Here is a 14,659-nt window from a genome sequence, read left to right on the forward strand (position 1 = left end):
GTTGCAAGAATCTCTATGTAATCTCCATAAAAGGGAATGCCTGCATTACTTGTATTGTCCATTGTACCAGGCATTTCATCTTCTATAAACTTTACATCATGACTACGTACAATCTTCTTTGTTTCAGGGCAATACAACTGATATGACTTAGAGGAGTATGAGTACCCTACCATGATGCACTAAACACACTTCGAATCAAGCTTATGTCTCCTTTCATCCGGTATATGAACCAAGGCTCAGCATCCAAAAGTTTGAAAATGAGACACATTCGACCAGTCTGTCTTTCTTCAGGCATACTACCTGGACATGCACTTGTTGGAAGACAATTTATGAATGTTGCAGTAGTCGATGCAGCTTCTGCCCAAACTCAATGCCAAGATTAGCACCATAAAGCATAGAACGTATCATATCAGCAATCGTTCTATTTTTCCTTTCTGCTATGCCAACTTCTTCATGATTGTATGCATTCACCACTTGTTTTTCAATCCCGTGAGTGTAACAAAACTCAGTAAACAAAACAGATGTGTATTCTCCACCCCATTAGAGCGAAAAGCTGCTATCTTTTCATAAGTCTGATTTTCCACCAATGCTTTGAATGCTTTAAAATTTTTAAATGTTTCACTTTTCATTATAAGAAAAAACACAAAAAGCTTTCGAGAGAAATCATCAATAAAGGTAAGTAAATACCGTGCACCTCCCATACTAGGAGTCACCATATCACAAATATCTTAGTGTACTAATTGAAGATGCCTATTACTACGTTGTGTTGAGGGGAGAAACGGATTCCTAGTTTGCTTTCCTTGATGGCAGGGCACACATTTATGTTGCTGACTGAATGAGCATGCTTCCATTCCTTCAACAAGTTGATCATGCTGAAGTTGCATCAGTTTCCCAACACTAGCATGACCCATCCTCTTGTGCCACAGAAGGCCGAGCATCTCTCTACGACATGAATCAGCAGAAAACATAGTAATGGCTTCATCTTCAGTACCCAATTCGTATAGCTTTCTATGGCGTATAGCTTTGGCAATGATGTCTCCATCTGCATGCCGAATAGTGCATTTGCCTCGTGCAAAGGTTGTTATATGACCCTTGTCATCTAGGGAACTGATTGAAACTAAATTGCGCTTGAGTCGAGGTACATACATTACCTCTTTGAGTTCCACAAACTCATCTTCAGGGAGGTGAATGCGCACTCTACCCATCCCAAGGCCAAACTGAAGATTACATTCTCCCATGTGAACTAGTCTTGGAGCAATGAATGATTGATACTCAAACATCCAATCCCATCGAGGAGACATGTGCCGAGAAGCTCCGGAATCAAGGAACCATTTGCCAAGATCCTGATCTTCTTCAGCGGTGCATGAATCATCTACCATCAATACCTTGTCTTTCACTTTTATCTCCTTAGGAAGGGTTGAGATCTCTGGCTGCTTAGGCATCTCTCCTTCTGGTATTTTAAGTTTACAAAATCTTGCAATATGCCCCAATTTGCCACATTCATAGCAACGGACTTTGCTCATGTCTCGTTTCTTAAACCCACTGTTTGCCTTCTTCACTTCATAATCTTTCTTTACTGTGGCGTTGGCATAGTAAGCAGAATCACTTTCAGGTTTGTGCCTCCCTCGTCTAAGTTCTTCTTCAAGAATGCATGCAATGATATCATCAAACGTCATGCTGTCTGTACTATTCCCTAGAGTTATAATCAACATCTCATAGTCGTTGCTTAGGCTATTTAACAGGGCAGAGACTTGATCATCATCTTCAACAACAGACCCAATGGCAGCAAGTTCATCAATGATAGCTCGTACCTTTTCAATATGCTTGAGAGCTTGTTCTCCTGCTTGCATGCGAATACTGGCTAGCTGCATTTTCAATTGGCGCTTGCTGATGGGAGATCTACGTTCAAACAGAGTTGCCAACTTTGTCCACATTTCTTTGGCAGATATGCATGATTGAACTTGCCTTGTTGGTCCATCTTCAAGGGCACGACTGATAACAGACATCGCTCGATTGTCCTTCTCAACTGAGGTGACCTCCTCCTTGGTGAGCTCCTTGAAAGTCTCCTTCCCCTCCGAAGTATCAGGGTTCTCAATGACAGGCACAGTTACAGTGCCAGTCGTTACTTCCCACAAATCATACTCCTTCAAAAACATGCGTAACCTCCATTTCCACATTTGGAAATCTACTCCATTGAAAGGCTTAACAAACTTGCGTTCTAAAACAGGGATGCTTGAAGCAGCAACAACAGAAGCAACAGGAGTGGCAATAGTTCCTTGCGCTACTTGCCCCACGCTAGAATTTGCAGCAGATGCCATGACGGGAAAAGAAAAACACTTGATTCTAGAATAGCTGTTCGCTTCAGCTCACCTCTACGCAAGATGCTTCACAACGCCTAAGCTTCTCCAATGCTTCACCGATGGGGCACAGGCACAATTTTGCCTCTCTCTCCCCAAACACTCGTCTCACCAGTATCTGAGCCTCCGCACAAAATTTGCCTTCGCGATAAGACACAGAGCCAGAATCACTCCGCTCTGATACCATGAAATGAAAACAGAACAGAGCGCAACAGAGCAGAGCAAAAGGCAAATACTATACTCAGAAATCTGCAGGGTAGTTCTAAGAAAGAGCCCTTGTCCCTTTATACAACTTGGAGCATTATGGCACCTCCACCAAAGAGAGAATCTAAATCCTAAATCTCCGAGGATCCTTGAGCTTATCGACTCTACCTAACACCCAACACAGATGGAATGAATTCTCAACTACAATTCGGCTGTCTGTTGAACTCCTTTATTCAACAGTATGTACGAAGGGATTCAACACGACACCATAGCCAAGAGCTTGAAGACAACGTGGTTTGTCTGGGATACCGCCATGGCCAGAAGCTGCAAGGTAGGTAGGTTCCGGAGGACATCGAAATCCAGAGTAAAGAATTGTGCTTGAAGTGTTGAACAAGAGGCGGAGATCGCAGTCGGCTCCTCACTACAACAATGCAAAAAATTTGTCTTTGCATGTGCGCGCTGTTGTGCTGTGTCTCGGATTTGTCTCTATTTCAATTGATACGGGTGTGAAACTACTACATGCAGGTTTGTATTTCTGGTTGATTGCAGCTTGTAAGGCTCGGCATGCTTGTATAATAGCAGTTGTGTTAACCTCTGCTTCTTTTTGTTCTCCTTGTCTCTGCACGAGCAGTCGGACGAACCATGATGTGCTTCCAGGTATTTAAATCCTCCCAGTAGATGCCATTATCTTGTTCATCAGTGTAGGATTTTTTGAGGCATTGTGGTGCACAGAATCACATGTAAAAGTTGGTGCGGAGCGAGCTCTTGGTGCTAAGTGAACCCTCAGCACAAGGAAGACCTTTTTGGCTTTTGTACATGGACCAATTGAATTGTAGAAATAGCTAGTGAGTCGAAGCCAGATGGTTATTATTTATGTTATAGATTGTCGCTTTTTTCCTCGCAGGAAGAGGCTTAGGACTTTTAGTTCTCCTTGGACTCTTCCATGCATTACTTCCCGACTTGTATGTACTAAATTTGTAGCTGACTTCAATCACCACGTAATTTACTTTGCACTCTAGCGTGGTAAAGAGCTCTGCGACTCCATGGCAGCTTTCTGGAGGTAACCATATTAGAGGTGTTTTGAATATGCAAATCTATATACTAATGGCATCTCTCCTCATTGTACGCGAAGTGGAGATCGCAGTCGGATTGTCGCTGCAGCAATGCAGAGAATTTGGCTTTGCATGCGCGCGCTATTGCTCTCCGTCCCAACCAAATTTGGATTACGTTGTTGCATCATCTCGATCTTCGATTCTGCATGGAAGATGAGCTTGAATTTACCTTCAACTCCAACGCGATTAGAGAAAGAACGTCTGGTTCAAGTAAGTCCAATTCTACTACTACAAAGATAGGAGAGAGAATAGCCGTAATTACCGAAAGTGATGCTCCGAGATCCGCCTCTTCCTCTGCGCGTATACAGGGTCCTTCCAGATTCCTCCAAAGATAACATGTTTCCCACGGAAAGATATAGATGGCGCCAAGACTGAGTCTCCGATTTTGATTCAGGAAAGATATGGGTTGCAAAGAGAGGAAGTAACCCGAAATAATACATATGGGCATCTGAGATCGATCGCCTCGCTTATAAAAATAGTCATTTTTTCTTCCTCCCTTCGTGTGATTTTGCACCTTGGCTCTTTTCTTCGTCGTTCCTCCTTCTTGCTTTCTCAAACGTCAACCTTCTTCTTCGATGTCGGGAACCAAGCAAGCTACCTTTGAAGAAGGATCAAGACACTCATCAGGGGATTCCATGGATACTAGTAGTGGGGAGTTTGAGCAAGGTCTCTGTTCTCATGGTATTCGTTTCCTGTTCTGTAACTGCTCTTGAAGATCTTTCATTCATGGTCTTTCACAGTTTTGTGACTTTTGTTTCTACAATACTTTCGATCGGCTAAGGCTTTTACACAACTGTTTTTCCATTTGTTTTTCTGAAGGCCTAATGGACATGGCGGAATCCAAAAAGCCCTCCGTGAAACCGCATTTTGCAATAGCAGGACGTAAGAAGTTTCTCCTCTACCGCTACTCGTTCCTAAAGTTTGGCCTGCTTCCAGGCTTTCCTATCTTCCATCTCCTACTCCTCACGCCACGTACCTCCTCTCTGTTTACAAATCTCTCCTTTCTCTTCTCTGCTTTTTGCCTTTTGTGAAAGGGATGCCCTTAAATCACGTCCCTCTCAGTCCAAAACGCCTACAAAAAAATTGGCGTTAATTTATGTCAAGATCCTTAATTCGTACATATCTCACATTCAATAGAAGAGGGTGACGAATGCCAAGAGAATAGCGAGCCCGTGAAAGCAAGATTGTGTGCACCACAAGACTACGAAGGAGTGCAAATTGACCATCAACATCATCGTTAGGCAGGTAGCATTGTGGGATGAAATGAAAATTTGGCTTCTTGGTTGAGCCACTTGTCATCATTCTTCATTCAAATCTCAATATCAATTGAAATTCTTTTCTTGAATGAGTATGCCTGATTTGTCTCCACGCAAAACCATCTCTTCAAAGTCCCCTCCTCCCCACTTGAGAATGCTCGCCTCCCCGTCATGCTCTACTTCCTGCTTCCTCTTTTGTTCCCCCTGGATCAACTCCCATTCCTTCGCGTAGACATGTGCCGCCAATCCAACTCCATCTGGTTGTCCTCTTGGACTAGCACCCTCTCCCCACCGCCTTCGATGATAACTTCCTCGCCCCCTCTGGTTGCACTCCCAATCCCTCCCCCAGGCCCACGCTCCGCACTACCTCGAGCCCTGGCCTTCTTGCCCACACGTCCCTCCTTCAAGAAATTTGTCGGATGATGCAGATGTTCGACTCCACTGCAGTAGCAAATTCGTCACTCATCGTGGATTATTTCATCCTTATCCTTGCAATGTATAGCCCACAGATGCTTCGGATTGTGTTTCAATGCTTGGGAGAGTTACTAAAGTTGTGCATGACCTTTGTAATTGACTCCAAGAAGTGTTTTGAGCGACGGAGGAAGCCTTTTGCATCCCCTCGTCAATGGGAAGAATATCTATGGTCGACAGGTTCTAGCATCATGCCTTGATAACACAGCTTGGCATTTCGATCCTATATGGAATCGATGTTGTCCACGGGCACAACAATGTCTGCGAGCGACTATTTTCCCTCAACATGTCGATATGGGGTGCCTTAGGTAACTGCTGCTGGATTGTTTTTAAGTTGTAGCCACAGTTGATCTACTTACGCAGGTGTATGAAACCTTTACAAACATACATCAGACGATGGAGACACTTCAAAAGTCTTGGACCTTTAATTCAAAGTTTAAATTCCAAAATTTTATTAGCATGCTAATTATATTATCATTTTATGAGTGCAAGTGTTTTTGCTCGTGTTCGAAATGCATTTACGCTTTAATCAACTAGGAATGGGGGAAAAAACTAGACAAGCATTAATTTAAACATTTAGCATAACCATTTACACATCTCTGACAACAATAACATTGCCAAATTCGAGCTAGTTTTAATGTTGCAGGGCTGAGCCTAGGAAATCCATTTCCAAGCAGCAACAGCTGGCTATCACTCGAATAGAGAGTGTGATTCCTGCAAATGACGAGACCCTCTCCAACAACGACTCCTACGGCACAGCGACAACTCCAGATGGCCTTCTCTGGAGATGAGCCCTTAGTATAGTTGTGATCAATAGCCTTCAGCGTGACCATGCCATACACAAGCAAAACTACCCGCTACACGATTACATGCAAAGCATAGAAGCAACGGCTCCTATAACTACTCCAACTCGCTTATAGGCCACATACCAGCCTTCGACGGCTTCCAACCCATCACCCATGACCTGTAGCAACAACGACTGCTCCATCAGCTACGCCGCCACAACCTCAACTCATAGCTCCAAATGGCGCCCAACAATGGACGGCTAGCTTCAACGAAAGCCAATGCTCCCACAGACGGGCACGGGCACACAAACCTCTATGAACAATAGCGATGCCAGGCGACTTTAACAACGCCCACGTAGCCTCGACTGCTTCATCAATAAAAAACAATAGTGAAGGTAACGAAATCTCAAACATTCTGTCAGAATCTTCTAGATTCTATCAGCTAAACCTTATCCCCTCCCAAGGCGGTGAATCCAACAGTAATCGAGGGAATATTCGCAAAAGAGGAAATCATCATGGTGGACATTCTAGTCACTGTCATTTTGTAAATGAACGTGGGAATATGTTTTTTGCAAATGAGGAAACGCAGAAGATTGATATAGTGTATCTAGACACTGATTTCAATACAAAAGAGGATTTCAGCTATCAAGCCGACCAAGTAGATCACAATCCTTGGTACATCAACAACGGTGCATCATCTCACATGACAAATCATCAGGAATGGTTCATAGATATGAAACCATTAGAAGGTCAAAAGAATGTCATCTTTATAGTAGATAATACATCGAATCCAGTTCAAGGGACCAGCATTATCCCCATGAACAATTTCACTAATACAAAAGGATTGGTGAAAGATGTACTCTATGTTCCGAAGCTCAGTAAGAACCTCTTGTCAGTAGGTCAAATGATGGAACACAACTACCGATTCATCTTCGATGGAGATGAATGCACTATCAGAGACAAATCTAGAAGATTTTTGCAAGTAGGAAAAGGTGTCAAGGAAGGATGCTTGTACAAAATGCTACCTATAGTACTAGATTTGCATGCCATGTCAGCTCAACCGCAACAGATGCCACTATTCGCAAAATGGCACAAGAGATATGCACATGTCAATTTCAAGAGCTTGTTAGATCTCATGAATCAGAATATGGCAATTGGGATTCCTAAGCTACAGTTTCTTGGAAAAGTTTGTGAAGCATGCTATTTCTGCAAACAAAAGCAAACCAACTTCGGCAGAAGCGCCTCTCGAGCAAGAGGTATTCTTGATTTGATACATATAGTTGTATGGGGTTATGCCTAGACCCGTAGCATCAATGGTTCACTTTACTACTTGACTTTCAGCGATAGCTACATCAGATATTGTTGGATCTACTTTTTGAAAGAGAAATCTAAAGTGTTTTCTAGATTTCAAGAATTCAAAGCCATGGTAGAAAACTAGACAGGCAGAAAGATTAAAGTCATCAGATCAGACAGAAGAGGTGAATACATGTCTTCAGTATTCATGAACTTTTGCAGAAGTCACGGCATTCGAAGACAATTCATTTGTGCAAATACTCCTCGGTAGAATGCAAGAGCTGAAAGGAAGAATGGTACTTTAGCAAACAGTGCTAGAGCAATGCTTAGTGAGAAGCATCTTTCGAATCAATATTGGGCAGAAGCAATAGCCACTACAAACTATTTGCTTAATCTGATTCCTATCAAACCGATACAAGGTATGACACCTTATGAAGCATTCACTGGATACAAGCCACACATTAGGCATCTCCACATATTTGGTTGCATAGCATATGCCCACATACATGCTGATCATCGCAGGAAATTGGATGCGAAGTCATAGCATACAAGTTGTATGATCCCATCAATCGCAAGGTCATTATCTCCAAAGCCATGTAATCTTTGATGAGGAATCAGAATGAAAAACCTCAAATACACATGAGATATACTCACGGATTACTCAGTCATCTAAAGAAAAGGTTGATGAAGAAGAGCAACAATTACCAGAAACACCCCAAGCAGAGCCACAGCAGCTCTGACGGTCTACTAGGGAAAGCAGATCTCCAGCCAAATTGACATATGCTCAGAAAGGCAAAGCAATTCAGGTTGAAACCACCAACTATACTCTTATGACTACCATCATGACTACAGAAGAGGCAGTGTACTTCAAAGATGCAGTAGACAAGCCAAAATGGCAAACTGCTATATGAATGAAGAAATGGATGCTTTGTACAAGAATAATACTTGAGAATTATGCAACCTTCCACTAGGAAAGAAGCCATAGCAAACAAATGGGTTTACAAAGTGAAGTACGATCCAGATGGAAGTATTCAAAGATACAAAGCCAGACTAGTTGTTTGCAAAAGGATTTGCATAGCAATATGGTCAAGACTATGATGAGACTTATGATCCAGAAGCAAAGATGGATTCCATATGGTTCTTGATATCACTAGCGACACTCAGCAGATGGAATGTGTACCAGCTCGATATTAAGAATGCATTTCTCAATGGTTACCTAGACGAGGAAGTCTACATGCAACAACCAATAGGTTATGTTGAATCAGAAAAGGAGAATCAGGTTTGCCATATTAAGAAAAGTCTCTACAGCTTCAAGCAAGCAACCAGAAGTTGGTACAGTAGAATCGACAAATATTTTGCTGATCTAGGATACATGAAGCAGGGAGCTGGCACGCATCACAATCTTGCAATGGGCATCTTGGTACATGGCATTTATACAACACAACAAGTCGTTGATTATGAGCTTGCGTACATTGGGAAGGCAGCAAGTGCAATTACCGGGATTACAATACATGCAGCTCTGTACTTACCCCTCATGACGAGTTCCTACACATGACTTTCGACAGAGAAATTACAAATCTTATCCACACAATACAAGGAGGTTGAAACACTACTCATAGATGAAGTATCATTGGTAGGGATCAACACGTTCATCGCAGTAGACATGCGCATGAGTGAGGTGAAACATAAGGAGAGTCAGCCCTTTGGCGGTGTCGATGTATTGCTTTACGGGGAATGTGCCAAGCTAGCCCAATGAAAGATTCATGGATCTTCACTGAGTAGTCCATGATAATGTCTATGATTGGCTCTTTTTGGAAAACACACGTCTAGTACTATGAATTGCAATAACTTGGATATGATAAGAAAACATAGTGTTCTTGAATGTGCTCAATAGGATAAGGATCGGGACAAAGACCGATGAGGATATCAATGAACTGAACATAACCCACTTAAAGAACCCACTGGACAAAATCAATGTGCCCCATCTTTTCTACACAAACACTGCAAAAAACAACCACAACAAGTACGTCTTTGAAACGATCAATGAGGAGCCACACATCCTCAAGGCTATTGATATTAAAAATAAGACATGCAACAGAACAATATCTATCCCTGCGGACCCAAGGAAAACATGTGGGCTGCAGCGCGAGCTGCGATTGAAATTAGGAATGTTCATTGAGATTTGCTTGGGCAACTTGGACATCGATGACGGGATAGTTAACGGTGCAGATGGAGTCTTCAAACAATCAAACATGCAAAAATAACCTACCACCGTATGGGTCCAATTCAATGAACGAAGAATGGGGGCAAGAAGTCACTGTCTGCGAGAGCAAAGCAATATATAATGACACCACAGGCAAAAGTTGGACAACAATACACCGAATCACTCGAGAGTTTCAAGTAGGGAACAACCACTTGAATACAATCACATAGAAATAATTCCCAATCCAAGCTGCGGCTGGGACCCCACAGGAATCCATACACATGGCCTTGTCAACACAGCATTGTCGAGGATACGTGACCCAAAAGAACTTTCCTTCCTCAATAAATTAGAAAGGAAATAAATAAAGATCGACCCTCAGGTTCTGCAAGAGCTACCAAGGCTACGTAAAGAAAACATTTGGCCTATCAAACAAATAAACTTTGTTCAGACAAAGACAATATCAAAACATCGCAAAGTCTTAATCACGTTCGTCTAGTTTTCATAAAGACGATATATTAAACTCAGAGCATCCTTCGAGCGACCATACTATGTTTCCAAGAAATGCACCCAAAACATGACTCCACGCTAGAACTTCCATCATTCGACAGCATCACAACATTGACTGGACAAGGGTTGGCTACATATTTCAAACAAGAGCTGACCCTACTACGACATCATGAAGATAAAATTGATTTCGGTTGTGAATGCCTCCTTTCTTCGTTTGGAACCAAAAAAAAAAAGAAGCAATTATTAACATGTACAAATCACCACGGGCCAAAACATAACTCTGATACAAATCATCAATGGAATGATGGAGTTGCTACTAGAAAATGCACAAACTTACATTGTAGGGGACTTCAACATCAACTACTACTCCCAAATGGCACGAACAGTATGGCTAAAAGAAAGCATGCCATTCCACAATATGTAGCAAATAATAACAACAACGACGACAACAATATACGGTACAACTATTGACCACATCTGGACCAACACAACATAACAAAAGGTGCAATCAGGCACAAACTACATCTACTGGACAGACCATTCACTACTATATGCTACCATAAAAACATAACACCTACCTAAAACTAAAAAGAGATTGAGGAAAAATCAGGAAACAACCATTGACAAAACCTGAATAAATCTCAGGGGCAACAAGGCAGCCCCTGAAGTAACTTCAACTTGTTTCTTTATGAATGTTTTAAAAGGAAGAGGCTAACTACTAAGCTGCAACGATACTCTCAACTATAGGAGTGATTGTAGAGACCCTTCTTGAAGGACATCCTTTTCCATTTCATAGATAGCACTTCACCCAAAGCCAACTCATTCCTCAATTTCCACATAACAATGCTCTCAGGCCCGAAGGTCTTTAGAGGAGAGACCTACTCTTATCATCCTGCACTCCAACTTCCTCGAACAACGAGGATAAATTTTCGATTGCCTCCCTATTTACGCAGCAATCATCTATCATCTGCGCAGCCACTCTTCCCGTCACATGAACCCAAAAGCTGCAGCTCCTAAAAGGAAGCCCCGTCCACAACGCCTTTTGAAATTCAACCTGTTAAGCAGATCCATCTTCTGCGAGCTTATGAGTTCTCTTTGACCCTCCCAGCAAGCTCCTCTTATACTTCGCGCCAAGGAAACGAATGGTAAACAACACAATGTGATCAACTTCATTACAAATAGGCATTCCTTCCTACCGAAAACCAGGTACCTTGACATTGGTTAGGCGAGCAGTTGGCGGCTCTTACTTTTTCGCAATGCAGGCAACATCGGGCGACTTTCAATGGATATCGTCCATGAAACGTCATATTGGATGACTACCATAGCCACCCGGGGCTTTCCAAATGGTAAGCTTCAGTTTTTAAAAGTGGAAGCATTCGATAAAAAGAAAATTGGTTACATTTGGCAACAGTGAAGCGGGGATAGCTCAGTTGGGAGAGCGTCAGACTGAAGATCTGAAGGTCGCGTGTTCGATCCACGCTCACCGCATTGTATCTGTTTTGAAACCAGATACAAAAATATACGTCTCCGATATGTTTTGGAAAATGAGCAACGAACTTGTGATACACATTTTCCCATAAGAGGAGGAATTGCACAAAGTTGAATTTGCATTTACAAATTGCCCAAAGTATGCTTGATAGAAAGGAACTTACACTTTTCTTGTCTTTGATGTCCTATATATTTTGGAAAATGAGCAACGAACTTGTGATACACATTTTCCCATAAGAGGAGGAATTGCACAAAGTTGAATTTGCATTTACAAATTGCCCAAAGTATGCTTGATAGAAAGGAACTTACACTTTTCTTGTCTTTGATGTCCTATATATTTTGGAAAATGAGCAACGAACTTGTGATACACATTTTCCCATAAGAGGAGGAATTGCACAAAGTTGAATTTGCATTTACAAATTGCCCAAAGTATGCTTGATAGAAAGGAATTTACACTTTTCTTGTCTTTGATGTGCTTATGGGATGATCGAAAGACACTTAGCATGAAGCATCTAAGATGGGTTAAAGACTGATGATCGAAAGACACTTAGCATGGAGCATCTAAGATGGGTTAGAGACCCGCTTCGAGGTGGGATCTTAAAATGTCTTGGATTTCTTGGTTACAGGACAGTATATGGGATGCATAAATAAATAACCTTCAATTTTAAATAGATGGGCTTTCCATTTTTATATGTCATTCGTGTTTCAATTAATGGGTATTTTCTATGACATGGATTTTTGATTTACCACCTAGGCTAAGAAGAGAAGGTGAAGAGAGAGAGAGAGAGAGAGAGAGAGAGAGAGAGAGAGAGAGAAGTTTGTTATGCCTAAGGGTAAGGGTGAAATTCTTCCCATATCACTAGATTCATCAAGTGCATCATGGTCAGGGCTAGTGTTGTTGGGAAGACTTGTATGCTAATCTCCCTATACCAATAACGCATTGCCAATTCTTGTAAGTGCCTGCATACTGCATCTCCCTAAATTTTCATATAGATATTGTATTTGCATTATTGTAAGTGCCTGCATATTGCATCTCCATAAATTTCCTTATATATATTGTATTTTCACTCCGTTACCATGCTTGATTTAGCCTGGCATATCAATGTTGGCTTACGGGAAATTGTGAGCTCAAATCCATATAGCCTCCATTGGTATTATGGCAGCTTTTTTTTAATGCCTTGGAACCCCTTTGCTTGACACATGACAGGCTCAAAATAAGAAAATATATAAGATAGATTAAATGTAACAACATGCCCTAAAACTTCTAAATGATTTTCAATCTATGCAGCAAACTACTATCCTTCCAATAGCCTCATCTAAGGAATGAAGATTCTATTATCGTGAGACTGTCCGCTTGGCCATGAGGCTTCCTGACTTCTTGCAAATTGTGGACCTCAAATATTTTTTAGCTCAAGGACCATCACCTAGTCACACATTTTCTCATGCTATTGCTCATGCTCCTCACGATTGGTGTTTTGCTAGAGGCGTGTTGATTTGAGCCCCAAGATTTGTGGCAACTTTGTGTTCACCTTCAATTTGATTTAGTGAGCATTCTCCTCTGCTCTAGAGTTCTGCTCATCTCCCTCACGATTGATGCTTTGCTAGAGGCATGCCAACTCAAGCCTCACGATTGTGGCAGCTTTTGGTTAGCTTTTGGTTCACCTTCAATTTGATTTAGCAACATACTCAAATAGGTGAAAGACAAAAGTGGTTGACTGCTGCCGCAATCATCCTTTCCCACCATGAGCATTTGTTGCATCTGTTTCACTCCTGCCCTTTATCTCCATAAGAGAAGGAGGGGTGCCACATGGCACTTCCCTTTGAGTGCAACCCTTACAAAAAATGAATTTAGAAATAGAGATATAGAGAAGAGATGATTATATATATTGGTAGGTGTTTCCCTTTATCTTTATAAGAGAGGCTGCAAGGAGAGGTACCACATAACACTATAATTTCAATGCAACCTCACAAATAGGGAATATAGAGATAGAGATATAGAGGAGAGATGAATATATATTGGTAGGTATTATTGTTTAGTAATTCTAGCCTTAAGGTATGAGTTATTATGCTAAAGGAATAGACACACTTTTTAGTGGAATCGAAATGCTATGGAGCAAAAGAGATGGCAACATGGGATCACATACCACATGCTTCCATGATACTTCAATGTGTAAGGTTCACTCTAAAATGAACAAATGAAACGAAACTGAATCTTATGCATGCCTTTTTCACTCTGATCTAGTCACACAGAGCCAACACATCCATCCCTCAATAAGGGGTGCCATATTGCACTACCCTTTGAGTGTCATGTGCCACCTCAGATCTCTCTCTCTCTCTCTCTCTCTCTCTCTCTCTCTAAATGTTTGAATATCTAAATATGAAACCCCACAATGGCTATAAGAAAGAGTATATTGTGAAAAATACTAAAATTTTGCACATGGTTTGCTAAATGATAAACCCAATCATCACACATCTACATCCTTGTGTGTCAATCACCAATAAACGATAGATGCTTGAAATGGGCATGTCTATAGAAAAAAGCAGTTGCAAGATGGAGTAAAGGCATAAGATACTTCAAAAAAGAACACGTAACAACATTGTTGGCTTAGATAAATAGGCCAAGTATGTATATGTTGCATCAAAGAAGCAACCATGGTTCATTTGTCCAAAGCAATTGATCAAATAAGAGCACATGAAAGTGGAGGAATCTTTGAGGATGAGCAGAGCTTACTCACATCCGAGATAGAAGAGTAGTGGAGTACAAACTAGTGTGGAGGTATCTAAAGAGTGAAGTGCCATAAAGAATAGAGTTATATTGAGCTATAATGTTCCACACAATAGACTCCTCAGTCGATTAGCTCATGGTTTTATCAGAGTCTTTGCCTCACCACCAAAGCATTTGATGATGCCACCAAGTGATATCCAATGCACCAAGTATTACTATCGATGCTATGGGGTGTGGGGGAAAACCAACTTACCAATG

The 14,659-nt window shown here is 41.5% G+C and overlaps 1 non-coding gene across 1 annotated transcript; it reads left to right on the plus strand.

Moving 5' to 3' along the window:
* The first annotated feature begins 11,603 nt into the window (after positions 1-11,603).
* Positions 11,604-11,676, plus strand: TRNAF-GAA (transfer RNA phenylalanine (anticodon GAA)). Its single transcript has one exon. It is a non-coding gene; the product is annotated as a tRNA-Phe (tRNA).
* The last annotated feature ends 2,983 nt before the right edge of the window (positions 11,677-14,659 follow it).

Source organism: Dipteris shenzhenensis, chromosome 12 (assembly GCF_047967505.1).
Source record: "Dipteris shenzhenensis isolate YYH24624 ecotype China chromosome 12, Dip_SZ_1.0, whole genome shotgun sequence".
Taxonomy (NCBI): Eukaryota; Viridiplantae; Streptophyta; class Polypodiopsida; order Gleicheniales; family Dipteridaceae; genus Dipteris; species Dipteris shenzhenensis.